General features: G+C 29.0%; 1 pseudogene; it reads right to left on the bottom strand.

The window, feature by feature from the left end:
- The window catches only part of LOC113383544, a 23077-nt pseudogene continuing 1206 nt past the window's right edge, over positions 1 to 21871 (bottom strand).

Below are 21871 nucleotides of genomic sequence, written 5' to 3'. Positions count from 1 at the left end.
TTATAGCATACCTCTATCTTTATCACCAGCAACATTAACAACATGTAATCCTCTGATGCGATCACTAAACACTGAATCCCCATCAAAAACAATTTCAGAAGTATTAGAGTTTTCTGATAAAGCTAATGTGTTACGAGCTACAAGCCAGAATGTATATTTCATTGCTGGTTTGAAATCACCTCTAACAGTGTAAGATGTTGTTTGGGCTGGTATTTGATACTAAAATATATATAATAATTATATAGAAATGCAAAATCTGAATATGATACAATTAAATTATTAACTGACCTGTCTTGGTGGTGTAGGAGGTGACACAAATAGTGTATAACCTCTCAATATGCCATTTACATTCTTAGACTCTTCCCAAGTGACTTGAATATTTGATCCATTTTGTTGAAGTAATTTCACATTAGTTGGGCTATCAGGAATGCCTTCTGATGTAGTGGCATTGACAAACTTAATGGGAGCAACTTCTACACCATTTGAATCACCTTTCTTATCACTTTTGTCAACTTTCTTGACTCTTACATAAACTGTCATGTTATAATTAGTGTATGGTTTGAGATTCAAGAATCGGTGTTCAGATTGCTCAAGCCAATTGGTGTGATTTGTCCATGTTTCTTGATTGCTGGAGATGGGGGTAATAGAGGGTAAGAATTCGAGTTTTACATCTTTTGTATTTCTGGGTAAAGACCAGTAGAGGAGCAAGCTGGATGAGTTAATGCTGCGATCTTCGACGCCCATAAGGAGAATCTGAAACAAAATTAATATTTATACAAATTAGGAAGATACAGCTAACTTTAGCTAGCAAAAGATAGCTAAAAATTTTTTTTTAATTTTATATGATTATTATTGTTAAAATACTTTTAATACTTTACATTAGTTAATTTAAAACTTATAATTAAAAAAAAAAAACACTAAAAAATTGAGATACAAAATATTGACTTTTTTTTTCTAATTATTATCTTCATATGATTGTTATTGTTAAAATACTTAATAATTAGTTAACTAAAAACTTATAATTTAAAACACCTAAAATTGTGAAACAAAATTTTAATTTTTTTTTATACGACTGTATTGTTAAAATGCTTAATAATTAGTTAACTAAAAACTTATATTTTACAAACACTTAAAAAATTGTGAAAAAAAAATACTTCTTCATCAAAATACCTAAAAATTTGTAAAAAAAAAAAACTTATATTGTAAAAATATTTAACAAAAATAATGAAAATGATAGTGATATAATAATAATATGACTAATATGTCATATACTTCGAAATACTTATTAAATTTTTTAAAAAAATACTTGCAACAAACAAACTAGTTATATTTATAAATAATTAAAATGAACTAAATATAAATAAGTTTATAGTAAATAAATTAAATAATAAATAAATAATAAAATAGCTAATAATTAATTATATTATAATAAACCTATAAAACATTGACTTAAGCCTTATTATAATATTATTATACTGACGGCTTGTAAAATTAATAAATAAATAAATAAAGATACAGAAGTAAATCATATAAATAGTTAGGTAAATTTTACCTGGTATACTCGTTTTCTTCCTTCACAATTAGATTCATCAGATCCATCATAGCAATCCTGCTTGCCATCACAGAATTTGGTCTGTGCCAAGCATTCACCAGTAGCACAAGCAAAATAGCCACGTGAACACAAAGTTGGTTGTTTTTCTGCAACAATAATAAAACTTAATTTTCTAGATTTTTCGCGCCGACGAATAATATCACCAAGTTTTATTATTTCAAAAATCATATTAGTTAAATATCTTACCTTGACTTGTATGCTCTTTGATTTATATAACTAGGTGTAAGTAGAATTTTGCTTTAAGATTGTGTGAAAAGTAATGAAGAGAAGACATTCAGCAATTTTTCAAAATGAGCCATCAAATTTTTACTTGTTATGTAAGAACATTTACATTTTAAATCTAAACAATTTGACTTTCAACCATTTCTTGCAACGAAAAAAGTTAATTCTAATTGATTTAATAAATACATTCATTCTACTTCGTGATTTAAAAATGTAATTTATATTTTGGGCTTGAACAGTCTTCACTTTTCCATTGCGATTTTAAAATTCTTTTCAATTTCAATAACTGTAAAAATATAATCATCTAGGTGTTAGTCGTTCTGAAAAGATTTCATCCTATCTAAATTTATAACAAAACGTAATGTAAATTATTTTAATTAGTATAATATATACAGTAGTTCATTATATTTATATCTTCGTACAAATTTGAAGCAATCAGTCTAATCCCTATATTACTTCTATTATCTTTCTTAATGACATTCATTTAAAAATTTTATACAATAGCAATATAAAAATAATCAACTTACAAATACTGAAAAAAATCTTTTTGCCTCATTCTATAATTATAACTCACACTTCATATCCAAAAAGATCAGAATGCTTTAGTTAATTTTCTAATAGTAACCATGAATACAGTCATTTGATAATTGAAAAGTTAAAAAACTAGTAAATATTCATGTCCAAAGATCTATTTAAAAAAAACTGATATTAGATTGATATTTATCAAACCGAGAAAACAAATTTAAATTAATGGAACTATTTCCCAGAAAATTAACAAAGCACATTATTTTTATCGTCTAAGAAATAATGCAATTAAGAAAAAGGTAAGATTAGAAATAGATTTAGAATTAAACGTGCGATAATAAATAAAAGTTATAATAATAATAATAATAATAATAAAATTTGAAAAAAGCAAGGAATAACATACTACATAAAATGAAATCATTTAAAAATTAAGAATTTGTAAATTTAGAATTCTATGAATTAGAATAGAAAAATGTATCTTGGACCACAGACTTCATTCCAAATTTAGCAATATTTACACGAAGAAAAGTTTTCGCAAATTAACTAATCATTTCATTATATTTGTAACAAATTGAATGCAACCTAGATCTTTGGTTTGTTTGGCCTCGGTGAAAATTGCACATACAATTCATTATATTCCGTTAAACTTACAAATATATACATTTTTAAAATGGTATGCAGGCATATGAATAGAAAAAACATAAAATCAACATTCTCTTCTAACAACTCAAAGTATGACTTGATAACATTTCACTACAACTACTTACTAATTTAATCACAGAACCTTGTCTTTACCACTTATCACTTAAAAATTAATATTTAAATGTGGGGTACTATTTAAAAAACTAGTACAACGGTTTTGATTAAATAATTATATTAAATTCATTGATTCATTCAGTGTGATATTTAAAAACAAATATTAACTTGAGCTCTAAAATCAATGATATTAAAATCGAATACTTCGTAGTTTTTATTTCATTATTGAATATTTTAAAAATGATTTTAGAAGCCAACACGAAATAGGTTTATTAATTCAAAACAATACTTAAATATGATTTATTATACAGCGCTTACACAATTTTGGTCTACGCTAAAACCAAAGGTTCGTCGTCGGAGAACGGCCTTATATCAGGAACATCGTCATCTAAAAATAAAACTTAATATTTATATAATGAAAAGAAATAATAGTTTTATTAAAAGTTATAGACCAACATTCAAATCAGAAACCAAGTATTCAAAATCTTTTAACCAATTGAACGCTATTTATCAGTAAAACATTCCCTTTACAATACAAAAAACTTGGTAATTTTCTAAAAAAAGTAAAAGCTTTATCTGCAAAATGTTTAAAAACATATGTAAAACAATGTATTATTGCTGAAGTTATAAATAATTAATGCTAACAACTGTTGAAAATAATTAAAATATTGTTAAGAATTATATAAAGTAAACCATTGTCTACCAAATGTCTTCACATTTGCATTGTATCATATCAATAGTTAATTAAATGCTTTTATGTTTTTTATGTTATATTTCATTGTTTTTCTAATGTTATTTTATTATTCAGAAATTTTATTTATATTATTTATTAATTTTATTTTTATTCATATTTGCTTTTATTTTATATTAACTCATCATAATACGGATATTATTTTCATGTAAATTCTATTCTTTGCACTCTTATTTATTTAAATTTGTTATTATTTATCAATATTGCTAGATGTTAATTATTTAACAGTTAAAAAAAATGTTTTTTATAATAATGTTACCCCTGAAAATTTTCTTACCTAAAACTCCTCCTGCGCCAATAGTAGTAGCACCAGTCCTCGTGTCGTAATGAGAATTTGCGAATCTGGTGAAACTATTCTGCGCCCTTCGATGCCTCCAAACGAGAACAGCGGCGGCGGTGCATACAGCTAAAGTCACCAGGATCAATACTGGTGCAGCCACACGCCATGTGGAACCGCCATTGCCACTAGATTCGTCGTAAGAGAACAACGACCACGTTCCTGGTAAAAGATATTTTGCTTAATATAGAACATGAATGGTAATACATTTGGTGCATTTAAAATGCAAATGACAGAAGTCTAGAAAAATCATGAAAAATTTGTATTTATTAAGAATATACCAGGAATTACTAACACAATTTGATAATTATTTGTTTGTTAAGAATTGATTATGTGTTGGTTTGGATTTCACAGAATGAATAGCAATAGTCAAACTGGACTCGCCCTTTCCTAGATTTAAGCTTAAAAAAGAAGGCATTTACTCTCATCCCTTATTTTCAACAAAAGAAAATTACCAAATGCAACGGAAGTCCGTTACGCCCGAACTGTTCGTCATTCGCTCTCGATCGTTTCTATACGGGTCGATTGTGATTAGACATCAACGTTGTATGCGTACCGATATCAACAAGGAAATCGGCATTGATAAATAAGAATTTTAAAATAGTACTAATCTTGATTTAATGCCTGAATCAGAAGAATATTTTACCCGTTTCTCGAAAATAATAAAACAAATTAAACATTTGTGCCGTCAACTAAACGTAAGTTTGTTGATTAGAAATCATTCCTATATTATTCGTAGTTTCTATAAATCTTTGAAGTTATTAAAATGGAAAATATTTTTTAGGCAAGACAGATATTACAGCTGTTCAAAGAATGAAATTATATCGCCAGCAAAAAAGTAAAACAATACAAGCAGTCAATGAATGTATGTTAATTTTAATCACATAAAGTTCTTCAAACACAAATGCATGATGAGTGAAGTTGCGAAAACAATATTTGTTTAGGCGTTGTTTAACATAATCCACTGTGTGAATAAATATTATAGAATTTATTAATTATCAATTACTTCATTTCTCTAATGAACGTTCATTTCTAAATGCTAATTACAATGACAAACCGATCATGTCATATTTCAAGTATGACTTTAATGACATTGTTTTTAAATATTAAACATATTTTTAATGCTATTATAAATATATAATTTATAATTTATCATTATATAAATGTGTATAATGGTTGACACTAATAAATGTATCCATCACAAGTGTTACCATATTACTAATAAACATTATTTAAAATTGTTATATGAAGTATTTATTTAGCAAAATAAGTTTTACTTCAATCGCGTGTGAATCTTACGCGCACTCTTTTTTTTTAGATGTAACTTGTTTTAACATTCATTGTTGGATTATATAAATCTAAATAAAATAATAGAACTGTTACAAGTTATGAATAAAGCATTTTTGAATCAGTTGTTTTTAATATACTGATTTTTTGTTAAAGAAAAAAGATACAAGTGTTAGAATGCAACAACCTCTATTTCTTGTATCAAAGATGAGAGCAATTATTATATATAAATAAAAAGAGTATAAACTATAAATATTATGTCAGGTTTGAAAAAAAAAACATTATAATCTTTAACAAAAAAGAAAGTAATGGTTATCATACCTAATGGTACTTGAATCAATTCCACTTCACTTAATTCAGAAAGCATTCCTTGTTCAGTTTGGATTTGCACAGCCATTGAATAAATCTGTCCTTCTTCCAAAGAATCAAGAATTAACGTTGATTCTGATAGAGTATAATTCTTGCCAGTCTTTGTATCAACCTGTTTACCTGTCGACACCCACAACACATATTTGAATCTGCAAAAAATCCAAGAAGGTATTAATTCAATTTTGTCAAATTAATTTAAACAAAAACCTTCTTTTCCTTACTTAATGGAACTAATTTCATCAGGCATCTTGACATCTTTCCATTGCACCAAGAAAGAGCTGTTCCTCTGCCTCCACATCTGCAGTTGATGTGGAACCGGTAATGGGGGTCCTTGTACGGTAATTTCAGAATCTGCGGCTGGACCTTTCGATGTCAATCCATCACCAGAAGTTCTGACGAGAATCCGATAATTGGCGCCGTATAATACAGGTTCCACAAGATGGGAAAGCGTTCTGTTGGAAACTGCTGCCAATTCGAAGCGGAATGTTTCGTTGGTGGTCAATTCTATTATTTCAGCCTGTAAACAAAAACAGATAACAAAAATACTAATAATTTAAAAAACTTATAATACATGGTAACAACATCTTTGTAACAGTGTCATAAACTAAAGTCATGAAAATTCAATGTATCTAAAGTAGGGAATGCAATACCGATAGAAAATTTCAATACCGGTATTTCGGCAATTTCATTTTAAAACCGGAATACCGGTAAATTACCGGTATTTTTATTATCTTAAACAAACGTAAACAAAATTGAAAGTTACTAGTACAAATATAAAAAAATGTATATACAACTACAACTATATTCAACTAAACAATAAAAACAATAAAATAAAACAATAAGTTTATTTTTATAAATAATAATTTAACAAAATTATATCCAATTTAATTAATTCATTATCACTATCAAGTATATTGAGTACTTTTTACCAAAAACAAACTTAGAGTAAGAAAGACCAAAAACTCATAAAAGATCATATTACATTATTATAATAAAGTGTATTATCTGCATATAATCCGATGTATTAAATTAGCATAAACTCCAATATTTTAAAAAATAATTTCCGTCGGATACTTTGTTGAGATAAATAATAAGTTACTATAATTGTTGAGTATTGTTATTTAAAATAATATGATGGTTCTATAGTATTTTCAAACTTCGAAACGTTTTTGAAAAATAATATTTTATATTTGTAATAAGAAGCAAAAATATTTAGTAATTATCATAATTATTACGTACAAAGTTAGAAAAAAATAAAGATTACGCAGAGGTAATCTGTATGGTATAAAATATTTTGGCGGAAGTATCACTTAAAAAACCGTTACATTTTCACATAAGATTAAACAAACATCATTATCTATCAGTCCAATTCTATTTATTGTAACACGATATGAAGCCCTTAGTAAAGCAATAAATACTCAGTTTAATGACGAGTTAAGATAATATTTGACATTTGTTTATCCTATAGAATCACTTGAGGACATACTGTTTATGCGATTATAGAATTTAAAGATAAATTTGTTCTGAGAAATTTAAACTTTAGTGTATTATTATCAAATAGCGCTTACGTAAAAATACCGAAAATACCGGTATTTTTGGGGTAAATACCGGTAAAAATACCGCCGAAAAATCGGGCGGTTCACCGGTAATTCGGTATACCGGTATACCGGTATTGCATTCCCTAATCTAAAGTAAGAGAGAGAATCTTTTTCCTACCACATATCCCACGGGTTGAGTGATAACATCACAGCTTGGTTTCCAAGTGATGAGCAATCCTTTCCTATTGACCACTCCATTAGTCTCAACAACAGTAGCTTTCAAATCCCTGACTGGAGCTTTTGGATCATAAGGTGTGTCGAGAGTGCCAGAACCAGCTGTACTAAGAGGTCCTGGAGCCCATCGTGCACCAAGAGATCCCAGAGAACTATCCAAGTCACCAGATGAGGTTCCTGAAGCACCATCACCAGCTAAAACACCAACTGCTATAAAGTATGAGGAGCAGTGCTCTAATCCGCGGATGGTGGCGGTTAGGTTCTTGGTTATGAGACGAGGTTCTGGGGAAAAAAATGATGGAAATTAGAAAATTAAAAGTAATGTAAAAAGTAATAATTGATAAAGGTATCAAGCTGCAAGAATAAATAGTGCTTGCATAGTCAACTAATTTGAAATAATTAAACAAAGCAACAAAACTTGAAATTATTGATAAAACATAATTTTCACTACTTACTTTCTAATAGCTCCTGCATGTTTCTGCCATAATAAACCGCATACCACCATTTTGCCTTTCCTGGTGCCTCCCATGTAACTTTAGCTACACCAATTTCTGATTTACTGCCAGCTGCAGGCTTGATAAGACGAGCTTGAATAGCTGTAGCATCTGGGAAATTTCTTCCTGGAGTGGCAACAGTTATGGAACTAGACATAGAATGATATTGCTTCCTTACTGCAGAAACCTAGAAAAAAATAATAAATAATTATAATGTATAACTAGTTGGTTTGGTATTTAGCCTTGAGGCAAGTTACATAAACTTCCCGATATGTGTAAATAATCGACTTAATCAAAAAAATGTGTAAACTAGCTGTAAGTGGAATTCTGTCTTGAGGCAATTATGGCATCGTGCCTTGAGGCAAATTGCTGGAACTTCCCGCACCGTAACGAAATGTTCGAGGAATACTGAATGTTTTCAAATAGATTATTATAAATATTGTAACATTGTCTAATATTTATAAGAATTATATAAACCGAATTGCAGAGTTGAAATTATTTCTAAAGTATATTAGAACTATAGTCAGAATTAAAAATAAAATCTGAAATATTTTCGATATACAAAATACTAAAAAAAAAAAAAAAAAAAAAAAAAAAAAAAAAAAAAAAAAAAAAAAAAAAAAAAAATCAATTATTTTGTTAAGACAAGCAGAAAGTTCTTTGAATCATTTAAATCGGACGCTTAGTTCTTTCAAAAACTGCCATTTTTTACATATTTAGCTCCGTATCTTCGAAATGGCTGGGCCTGCCTTTGCCAAAAATTAATAAACACTTCTCCCAATCATTACTAATTGAATGTTTTTTAGATCATTCAAATCGGATACTCCGTTCGCTCAAAAATTCGATTTCTATTTTCTGCACTCTTTGCTCCGTATCTCCGAAACGGCTGGACCTGCCTTTGCCAAAAACTAATCAGCTCTTTTCCCAATCAATAGGAATCGAATGTTTTTTGAACCATTCAAATCGGTTGATCCGTGCGTCCAAAAACGTGACGGGAAATTTGTATCCACACATACATACACACACACACACACCACACACACACACACATCCATTTTTTCTGAGGTATGCCAAAACGTTCAGAAACCTTCAAAACGTCGAGAAATGTAAAAATTTTCAATTCCGATTTTCGGCCCATTACAATAACTTACCCTACGGGAAGTTAATAATATACTTCATTAATCCTACTTTAAAAAAAACGATAATAATTTTAGCAAAGTTTGACAAAATTTTAAAATTAAACTACTAGTCGTAAGGCCGCAATATTACAGTAAGTTCTATAAGACCATGATGTATATAGTCAAAAAAAATTTCATGAAAATCGGCTTAAATTTTTTTTCAACAGGTAATTACAAGAAAACGGCTCGGTAGATTTTCACCTAAAACTAATCAGTACCATTCCCAACTCATTTCTTTCGAACAGTTTTTGATTTTTTAAAATCGGTTCGGTAGGATGAGCTTAAATGTGGACGAAAAGTTAAACACTTTTTTTCAAATTGCAAAGAAACGGCTTGGCAGATCGTCGCACAAAACTGACAAACAATAGGTAGGTACATTTCTAAAATCGGTTCAGGCGTTTTTGAGAAAACGTCGATCAAAAGTCTAATTTTGACAAATGCCAAAAAAACGATACCAATTTTTGCAAACTTTGACGAATTTTTAAAGCTGAACCAGTTGTCGTACGGCTGTAATATTTTAGTATGATCTAGAAGACTATGGTATCTACCGTCAAAAAAATAATCATAATAATCGTCGAATTTTTTTTTTTTTAAACTTTATTACAAGAAACGGCCCGGCCGATCTCTACCAAAAACTAATCAGCATGATTCCCAACCAATATCTTTCGAACGGTTTTTGAATTTTCAAAATCGATTCAGAATTGCGGGCTAAAACGTAGACGAAAAATTGTTCACTTTTCTGCGATTTATAAAGAAACGGCTTGGTCGATCTTCGCACAAAACTGACAAACAATAGTTCTCGTCGAGGTGCATCAAATGGCTTTTAAATTTTTGAAATCGGCCCAGCCGTTTTCGAGAAAACGTCGATTTACGGCAAAAAATCTGTTCACACACACACACACATATACTTTTACCAAATTTGGTCTCATTCGATTCAGAATGGCTTGAAACGTCGAGAAAACATGAAATTAGAGAATCGGATTTTTTGATGAATTTTGATTTTTTTTCTCCTTCGGGAAGTTAATAAGCTTATAAATTATAATAAATTTTATGAATTTTCTTTATATAAATAGATGACATACTGAAATGGCGTGTTCAACTCCAGGACTAGCGTTTTTGATGACAATTTCGTTCTTCTTAACAAATACAGGTTCCAATTTTGGATATGGAAGAGGTAAAATTCTTTGCACACTGTAGCCATCAACATTTTTCACAGGGTCCCAAGACAGTGATATGCTCGATACTCCTATAAAAGATATTAACATTAAAGATTAAAATTAAATTTGAATTAATTTCTAAACTGCCCTATTACTCAGGACATTAGAATCTATTGTGAAATGAAACACTATTATGACATACCTCTATCTTTATCACCAGCAACGTTAACAACATGTAATCCTCTGATGCGATCACTAAACACTGAATCCCCATCAAAAACAATTTCAGAAGTATTAGAGTTTTCTGATAAAGCTAATGTGTTACGAGCTACAAGCCAGAATGTATATTTCATTGCTGGTTTGAAATCACCTCTAACAGTGTAAGATGTTGTTTGAGCAGGTATTTGATACTAAAATATATATAATAATTATATAGAAATGCAAAATCTGAATATGATACAATTAAATTATTAACTGACCTGTCTTGGTGGTGTAGGAGGTGACACAAATAGTGTATAACTCTCAAAATGCCATTTACATTCTTAGACTCTTCCCAAGTGACTTGAATATTTGATCCATTTTGTTGAAGTAATTTCACATTAGTTGGGCTATCAGGAATGCCTTCTGATGTAGTGGCATTGACAAATTTGATAGGCGCAACTTCTACACCATTTGAATCACCTTTCTTATCACTTTTGTCGACTTTCTTTACTCTGACATAAACTGTCATGTTATAATTAGTGTATGGTTTGAGATTCAAAAATCGGTGTTCAGATTGCTCAAGCCAACTGGTGTGGTTTGTCCATGTTTCTTGATTGCTGGAGATGGGGGTAATGGAGGGTAAGAATTCGAGTTTTACATCTTTTGTATTTCTGGGTAAAGACCAGTAGAGAGCAAGCTGGATGAGTTAATGCTGCGATCTTCGACGCCCATAAGGAGAATCTGAAACAAAATTAATATTTATACAAATTAGGAAGATACAGCTAACTTTAGCTAGCAAAAGATAGCTAAAAATTTTTTTTTATTTTATATGATTATTATTGTTAAAATACTTTTAATACTTTACATTAGTTAATTTAAAACTTATAATTAAAAAAAAAAACACTAAAAATTGAGATACAAAATATGACTTTTTTTTTTTCTAATTATTATCTTCATATGATTGTTATTGTTAAAATACTTAATAATTAGTTAACTAAAAACTTATAATTTAAAACACCTAAAATTGTGAAACAAAATTTTAATTTTTTTTTATACGACTGTTATTGTTAAAATGCTTAATAATTAGTTAACTAAAAACTTATATTTTACAAACACTTAAAAAATTGTGAAAAAAAAATACTTCTTTCATCAAAATACCTAAAAATTTGTAAAAAAAAAAACTTATATTGTAAAAATATTTAACAAAAATAATGAAAATGATAGTGAGTGATATAATAATAATATGACTAATATGTCATATACTTCGAAATACTTATTAAATTTTTTAAAAAAATACTTGCAACAAACAACTAGTTATATTTATAAATAATTAAAATGAACTAAATATAAATAAGTTTATAGTAAATAAATTAAATAATAAATAAATAATAAAATAGCTAATAATTAATTATATTATAATAAACCTATAAAACATTGACTTAAGCCTTATTATAATATTATTATACTGACGGCTTGTAAAATTAATAAATAAATAAATAAAGATACAGAAGTAAATCATATAAATAGTTAGGTAAATTTTACCTGGTATACTCGTTTTCTTCCTTCACAATTAGATTCATCAGATCCATCATAGCAATCCTGCTTGCCATCACAGAATTTAGTCTGTGCCAAGCATTCACCAGTAGCACAAGCAAAATAGCCACGTGAACACAAAGTTGGTTGTTTTTCTGCAATAACAATAAAACTTAATTGTCTACATTTTTCGCGCCAGGAAATAATATCACCAATTTTTAATATTTTAAAAATCATATTAGTTAAATATCTTACCTTGACTTGTATGCTCGGTTTTATTATGGCTTAAGCAGCCAAGTTCATCACTGGAATCTGGACAATCAACGTGACCATCGCAAACAACTTCTTTGGGAATGCAAGTGCCATCCATTCTACATCTAAAACCTTTAGTTTCCTTGTGATGAGAACCATCCTCACTAGATTCTTCTGAAGAACTTGATAAACTACAACCACTCAGATTATTTGAAGACACAAGGCATCTTAATTCATCATCACCACTCCTAATAATATTTATATTGTTATTGAATAGTGCACAAATGTAAAAATATAAATAGAAATAGAAATTCATTTTACCTGCAATCTTGATAACCATCACAAACGTAAGACTGGGGTATGCATTCACCAGAATCACATTTGAATTCACGGTCAACACATCTACTAGTAGTTGATGGACCTGTCCTATTAGATGTAGAAGATGTGGTCTGTGGCCTGAAAGTTGATGATATTCCTGTTCGGTCTATAAAGAAAAAAAAAAATGAAGTATTAAAATTGAATTCATCAATAAGCATAAAAAATAAGTTAAATGATATTAGCATAAAATATTTTATAATCTTGTATTGTTAATGCATTAAGTCTGGTGTCAAACTAACAATTAGGCAACAACTAAATATATTTTACAGTATATAAAATTGCCTTTTTATATTTCAATTATAAATTTACCTCCGCAGCCCCGTTCGTCAGATGCATCACGCGCAATCGTTACCCCATCGCATTTCCACCAGTATGGAATGCACTTTCTTTCTTCTGCACACTTGAACATCCAATCGACGCAATTCTTGGGACTGGAAACTTGGACGTGGCTTTCTGTATAAGTTGGTCCCAAGGCTGGCAAAATCGTAGTGCAATTTACTTCATCACTTCCATCCTGCAAAAGAAAATCCAATATGGTGTTTTATCATCCAAATGTTACAGTTATAATTAAAAAATGTATAAAGAGCAGAGAAGTAAATATTGTATCTTACCCTGCAATCAGGAGCTCCGTCACATCTGAATGTTGCATAAACGCAAAGTCCATCGGCGCATGTGAATTGCCATTCTTCACAAGTACCATTGTTTGTGATGTATATTGGCACAACCTTTTTCATCAGAAGCATCAGGGCAATCAGTATCAGCATCACATCGCCAAGAGTTAGGTATGCAAGGTTGGTTGAATTACATCTGTTAAAAATAAAAAAAAATATGATAATAGAAAAGATGAAAACATACCAACAGACACTTTACTGCATTTATCATAGTGTAGCACCAAATATAATAAAAGTAACTTATAAACACCTTTTTCCAGATTAGAGATTTAAACATTTCATGCAAGATATCTTACTAGCAAAAGCATATCAAGATATTAATCAATTTTAACTCTGAATCATTATATTGTAGATATCATTATATAACTAATCTTTATTATTTGCCCTGAACGTTTTGGTTTTTATATTATTGTAGTTTTTGTAACTGTAACAAATCTAATCCTACTAAATCTAAATCTAGTCATTTACTCTACTAGCATCCAATATATAAAATTTTGTACATTTTCAACTTTGACTTAATTGAGTAAGATTAAATTATTTGTTCAATTCATAATAAAATGTATCTACAATAACCGTAATGTAGAAAGAAATATGAGCCTAAAATAATTTCTGAATTCACATCACAAAGTTAAAAACCAATTCGAAGTAATTAATGAAATAGTAAAAACAAACCATAAAAGTAATTCAAAAATACCTGAATTCGTCTGCTTTGCATGTGACATTAGCACGAGATGGGCAATCTTTCTCATCTGTTCCATCACGACAATCATCTTCACCATCACATTTCCATTTTGAAGAGATGCACCTTGAAAAATATTATGTTTAATAACATAGAAACCATCTGTATTAAAACAATGGCATGCTTAAGAACTGTTGGAAAAAAGTTAAAAACAAGTTTTACTATAACTATACTTTTACTATTTATTTTGTCAATCAAACCTAAAATAGTTCTAATCTATAACGTAGTTAGTAATAAAAAAAATATAAGAGATAAAAATAAAAATTATGCATTACTAATAATACTTGCTTATAAAGGTAGTAATTTAAAAAAAATACAAACAAAAGAAAAAAAAGACCAGGACACACATTCAATATTATTCAATGTGTTGTTCTAAAGATCTACATTTAATGTTATTATTAATGATCAAATATTTTGTAATGTTTAATCAAAACAAGGATATTATATTAAAGTTATTCACAATTTATATTGTTGAAGTATTTATAAAAGAATATGTCAGAAAAAAATATCTTTAACCTATGTTAAAATCAACTCTTTGCTACATTGTAAATATAAGCAAAAAATATAATTTTAACCTTCCATTTCCACATCTAAATTCACCAGCAGAGCATTCAGCATATTGGCAATTAGCTTCATCGCTACCATCTTTGCAATCACGATCAGAGTCGCAGCGCCAATGTCGTGGTACACAACCTCCATCCTGGCAACGGAACATGTTCACACCACAACCACTTGCATTGCTTGCCAAGGCTGTAATAAAAATAATGTTTACTAAATAATAATATAATACTTAACACAGTCAACCCTCATGATGATTTGCCAACTACATAGCAATATTAGAAATTTCCTTAATATAAAGGTAAAACCGTGCCAATCAGTATTATATATATATATTATATATATATATATATATTTATATATATATTTCTTCTAATTATTATTTTCATATGACTGTTATTGTTAAAATACTTAATAATTAGTTAACCAAAAACTTATATTTTAAAAACACTTAAAATTGTAAAACAAAATATTTCCTTCATCAAAATACCAAAAATTTGTAAAAGAAAAAAAAATTGTAAAAATATTTAACAATAATAATAAAAATGATAATGATAATATTATTATTATTAATAATAATAATAATTACAATAATATAAGACACTTAAATTTGTTAAAATATCATAAAATAACCTAAAATTTGTTAATATTGTAAAAGTATTGTAAAGCTTATTAAAATACTTATTAAATTTTTAAAAACACTTGCAACAAACAAAGTAGTTATATTTAAAAATAATTATAATTAACTAAATATAAATAAGTTTACAGTAAATAAATTAAGTAATAAAATAGCTAATAATTAATTAAATTATATTAAACCTATAAAATAATGACTTAAGCCTTATTATAATATTAAATAACTGACGGCTTGTAAATAAATAAATAAATAAATAAATAATAAATAAATAAATAAATAAAAACTTAAATTACCTATGAATTAATAATTCTTACCGCAATTTAATTCATCACTTCCATCCCCGCAGTCTTGTCCGCCATCATCAAGTGAAAGGGTATGCATACATACACCATTCGAACAAGTAAAGTGGTCTGGTCGGCAGGTATTTGCTTGCTGTGGACATGTGTTATTAGCAAAAGGTGCAGATCCTCCAGGACACAAACATTTTCCTAAAACAAATAGACAACAGATTACTATCAGGTAAATAATGTCACAAGAAAGCTCAATATGATAAATTGATAAATAAATGTATATTATAGATATATGTTATAATCTCCATCTGCACAAGTTAATCTTTTTATTTTCTTTCAAATATCTCATTATTTTCTTATTCTGTTTATAAATATTATTGTTACATTCTGCATTATATGTAATTTTATCTTAGCATTTTATGTTACTAACTATATATTGTAATTTTGTATATATTTTAATTGTTATTCATTATGTAAAATAATTGTATTTTTGAGTCCTCTTAGAGAAATCTGTGGGCTATATATTTAAATAAATAAATAAATAAATAAAATAAATAAATATGTTTTAATAAGCATGTGAAGAGAAAATAGGTGATTATAATAGATAATCTACTAAAAACTCAAGAAGACTCTTGAAACATAATTTTGTACTTATGTGTTCTTCAAAACCAAATCTTCTCAAAATGTAATTATTATTAAATATCTGTACATCTTAAGATCTTCTAAATAAAATTCTTCATTTAGATTAATCTGTTATATATATTTATCTCTCATTTATAATAAATTCAAATTTAATTAAATTACCTCCTATATCATCCATTCCATCAGGACACAAACACTTATATTGCCCTTTAGGCATGCTAACACAAGTATAGGGGCATTCGGTTTTGTCTCATTACTCATGGGAGAGCAAGCACTTGTACCTTCTTGTATTGAGTGGGCATAGATTTTCAGATCCATGAGTCCAGGAAGATCTCTAGCAATTGTTTGGACCTGAAAAATAAAATTACATAAAAATGATTGTGATCACAACTTTAAATTGGATGTGCAGCAGTTTCAAATTTATCACACTTTTTTGCCTTAATAATAAAGCTTACAGTAAGTAATTATATGTTTACCTGTAATCCATGATCTTTGTCTGCACTGTACACAGCACTGGTTTTCCAATCATCCCAATACATGGTGTGTTTGAAAACAGCTACAGCAAATGGATGAGTAACTCGTTCTTCTTCAGACATAATTTTTTCAAAATGTTTTCCATGCAAATCACTACTGGCAATATAGTCTTCTTGGGCATCCACCCAATATATACGTTCAGCTGATAAAAATATAAAAGATAATATTAAACTGTAATGCATACAGTAGTTTATTCATATCTATGCAATCCAAATAGACCACCATTTAATAGATAATTTAATATCATGTTGATCAAATTACAATATATATTGTCATATATAGAAGTTTAATACATGGTGGCAGCAAAATTAATTTAATAAATTTCTCAAAACTGAGTTTCCATTATATTTTTACTTTCTATGGAACTGCAAATCCCAAACATGAAGAAACAATTAATGTTACTAAATGTAAAAATTAAACTTTCTTGTTTTAATATTATTTAACTATTAAGTAGTTTTATTTTAACAGGATTTTATGCATACCAATATGATCTACTGTAATTCCATTGGGCCAACTAACAACAGGTGCAGTAAACAACCGAGTTACTTCGGTTCCATCAAGATTCGCTCTTGATATAGATGGAGAAACTGGTTCCCAATCAGTAAAGAACATATAGCCAGCCACAGGATGTACAACATACCTACAATTAGTAAAACAATAAGAAAAATATTAAATTAAACAAATATTATAATAATTATAACATAAAAGACACAGTAGCACTTATACAACAAAACTATTAAAATAAAGCAAATAAAAATGTGAAAGTAATCTACCTCTAGGTTTGTAAGAACCTTTGAATCCAAAATAGTTCTCCCGAATCGTCCAAAACATTTGTATCAATATGTATATTGCTTCAATCTTTTGTCTCATTCCATCAACAAAGTACAATAATCGAGATATCCAATCCAATGACATTCCTATTGCATACATATAAAAGAATATAATAGAAATATGTTCATAAAATAATTTGAATTTTAAAAATTTAAAAATACCAACCTTCTACACTAGCTAAATCAGTCTCCACCAAAATTTCCCTCTCCTCAGTTCCGTTTCTCAAACACTGTCTGCCAATTGTATCATTGACAATATCGGCCCAATAAACACAATCATTCTTCATATCATACTCAATTGCTATGACATTCTTCAAACCATCTACAGGGAAAACTTCAATTCCTGTCTTTAATACAGTGCCATTAGTTGGTGCAGATAAGTCTATGCGAATTATTTTCTCTCGTTGAGCCATAACTAAAAATTCTCTTGTTGGAGCAAATGGACACGGTATTGTGGCTGGTTCATAGAGGTACTCATATCCGCCCAAAAGACATCTCCATCAATCTTTTTATAACCTAATAGAAGAAAAAAAGTGATAGTATATGCAAATCAATCAATGTGAGATTTCTGATTTATTATGAGTGCTAATTAATAATTTTTTTAGTTTCTTACCTTTAGTCCTTTATAAAATTGTCCAGGTCTGCAAGTGGCGGGAACAGCAAACGGATCCTCTGATAGTTCAGGTTTTTTATGCAGTGGAACGGTTGGCTACTACGAGTAAAGCCTGAAACAAAATTTAGCACTTAATAGATATGCAAAAAAAAAATTATTCTAAATAAGTATTTAGTACCTGGAGAACATTCAAAATCGTGAGCTCCGCATTCGCAAACTTCTTTATTAACTGTCCTAGAGTAATCTTTGCCATTATAGCAATTAGCCCTTGGGATCCTCGTTGATAAGTATCTTTGGATCCCATAGAACATGCCATTTCTGAAACACCAGAAAGGCCTCCTGGGGCCCAAAATTTGTAATCTTCCGGCGTGCACATACGGTCGAAAGCGGCTGCCAAATCAACCTAAGAAGAAAGAGATAATATTGAAATATGTAATGTCAATTTCTTATGTAACGTTTTTATTATTAAATATGATCAAGTAGTATTTTTGACTAAAATTTTATTACCTTTATAATTTGCCATTGATGTAGACCAGGGCTTGAACCAAACATAGTGAAAACAGTAGTATTCTCCCTGGTTCCGTCATCAAACCGTAAATTCTCAAATCCTTTGAATGGAAATCGACACTCTTCCAAGTATCACCTTCATCAGTAGAATATAAAAGACGTTTCGTTTCGCCTCTCGTCTTAAAATACTTCACGGCGACTAAAACGCCACCGTGGTCACCGAAATTGAAGAATAATAGTCTTTTAGAATTTGCTTCCATGTAAGGCCGCCATCTCGACTTAAAAATACACCAGGATGACCTTTTAAAAAGAGCGTCCGATAACACCAGCGGCGAGAATGATGCCGGGTGCGGACTTGGAACTGAGTATTGTAACCTGCAATAGATAAATAAAAATAGAAGCAAGTTAGTGCACTCTATAAAAAAAAGTAATCTACAGAAAACCCTTGAAATAAATCATACATATATATTGTAATTTGATTTCTTTATTACCGATCTAGTAACAGGATACAACTGACTGAATTTCTGAGTCAAATGCAATGAGCATCCCAGGTTGGTGTCGCATTTGATTGGATGTCCATCGTCATCTCGTCGCGGTGGAGAAATCGGTCGCCAAGTGGCACCATGATCGAAGGTTATCACACTGGATAAATGTTCTGGTGATATAACTGGTTGAGTTCTGCCTCTACTGGTGGCATTGTTATTGAATGTAGAAGTAGAAAGAACGCGGGACGCAATATAGACTCCAAGAAGACCCTCAACACGGTATAAGTCAGCAAATGATTCTTCTGCAATATCACTGGAAATAAGACATAAATTAAAATTATATTACTTATTAATGATGATATAAGTACATATATCTTAATTGTAAAAAACAGTATATGATTGATCAATATTAAAGTTTTTTATATGTATCCTAAATGGACAACAAGAAAAATTTTAGCAAGACTTTAATGTCTTCATATCAATGAATTGTGTTATATCTATATACATACACATATAGAATAATATTTTTTGTAAAAAAATTCTTCATATCCACCTATGACATGTGTTATAGCAATATACATACACATATAGACTAATATTTTTTGTAAAAAAACAAACTTTATACTATAATATGTTGTTCTTATAAAGAAATTTGTATATTTGTTTAATTATCTTACCTCAGCCAGGTGTCAGTCCACGTACTATTGGAACATGGCACAAAATGCCTTCTAAGCTTAAAACAAAATTAATTCTAGAGAAATCTTCATTGCTCTCAGAAACATAGATGAGCTACAGTGTCACCATGAACCCCACTACCATCAGTCTTCTATCTGTCACATCAGCCACATGGATGGCTAGAAAGCTCAATTCTGATGAAAAATGAGCTACTACAAAAGGGCTCTTCGATATGAAATCAGTAGTTCTAGATTGTTCTGAAAAAAATAGTATTATGTTTAAGTTCCAAACATTGGTTTGAAATGATAGTTTTATTAATATTGTACCTTGTTGTTTTTCCTGGTGGCGAACATAAAGTCTCCTCTAACTAAGAAATCTTGGACATTGCCAATCAACACATTTGTCTGGGATAATGCGGTCACAGTAAGAACAGTACTTGTGTCCGTTGGTTCTGCTCTTTCAATATATAATAGCAAAGGCAAAGGAGAAGTCATTCTGAAATTATAAAAATGAACACTGAAAATGTATGCTTACTTCTTTGTGTTATCGTAAAAAATTTAAGTTTTTGAATATTTGAGTTAATTGTTTAGTGACCGTATATTTTAGAATAGTTATACTGCTAAGAACTTTAAGAGTAAGCACTATATTAGTAGGTCTAACCTTTTTCCATATAGAAAAATAAATATGTAAATACTAAATTTAGCAGTAAAGTATAGTTTCAGCAATGTGATTAAAATATTTCATAAATGGTTCAGAATTACATCATAAAATGGTATGTGAAGTATTTGAAAGATACTCGTTTTTGTATTCAAATATTTACAATATAATTATGATAACGAAACAATATCCAAAATAAAATTTTGACACATAAGAAAGCAACAAAATTAAGAGACTTATGCTGTTGACAAGTTGATTTATTTGATTTATAAAAAATCTTAAAACATAAAATATTATTTATATTTTTTGTGCCAATAAGTTTCTGAAATTTATATTTACTGCAATAAAATGTTAAATATAGTTGAGAGAAACATAGCAAATTGTTTGAAAAAATGATACATTCTATATAAAATATTACTGAAAAAAAAAAAACAGAAAATGTTGAGAAAATGCTACGTTCTAGAAACAAAAATATAAAAACTTATAAACTTATTACCTGGATCCACCTGAATAATTGATGCATCAGATGAAGAACCTGAAGACCATGCAAATGACTTCACATACTTCTGTAGGGGTGTAAATGTTTCTCCAAAATTTCTCGTTATGTACAACTAAAAATATAAAAAACATTTTTAATATATTCTCATTCTAATGATAATATTTAAAATACATTTTTTTATATATGCTGTACAATATGTAACGTACCCTATTATCATTAACTAATTATAAGTCATATCATTAAATTTTGTTAATGATTTTATTCGATAAAAATTGTAAAAATAAATATTTTTCAGTAACTGGATTAAAATACACAAAATTCAAACATTTTTATAAAATCTTACTGCAGGTAATATAAGCAATTGATTATCAATTTTACAGACAAACAAACAGCAAAGAAGATCTTGATTGGTTTCGAAAAAACGTTTATCAAAACATAGTGCATTTGTATAAATATTGTATCGAATTTTATCATTTATATCTATTATAATTGTATCTATAAAATCTTACCGTTTTCTGTTCATCAACTTCGTCGTGCACCAAATGTTGTTTCCGGGTCTTCGGGATGGAAATACAAATCGGAAGGTGTAAATGGGATGTCCCGCCTGATGAAAGTTCCAGCCATGTCCCTCGTCACAAACACACCTTGTAGTAGAGATCACGGAAAACGAACTAAAAAAAATAAATTAATATCAAACTAACATTTTAGAA

This window comes from Ctenocephalides felis, unplaced genomic scaffold, assembly GCF_003426905.1.
Source record: "Ctenocephalides felis isolate EL2017-DRISC unplaced genomic scaffold, ASM342690v1 CF-g0.4_SCAFFOLD_03570, whole genome shotgun sequence".
NCBI classification, from domain to species: Eukaryota; Metazoa; Arthropoda; class Insecta; order Siphonaptera; family Pulicidae; genus Ctenocephalides; species Ctenocephalides felis.
Note: the sequence above shows the minus strand (reverse complement) of the source record. Positions and strands in the feature narration are given on the sequence as shown.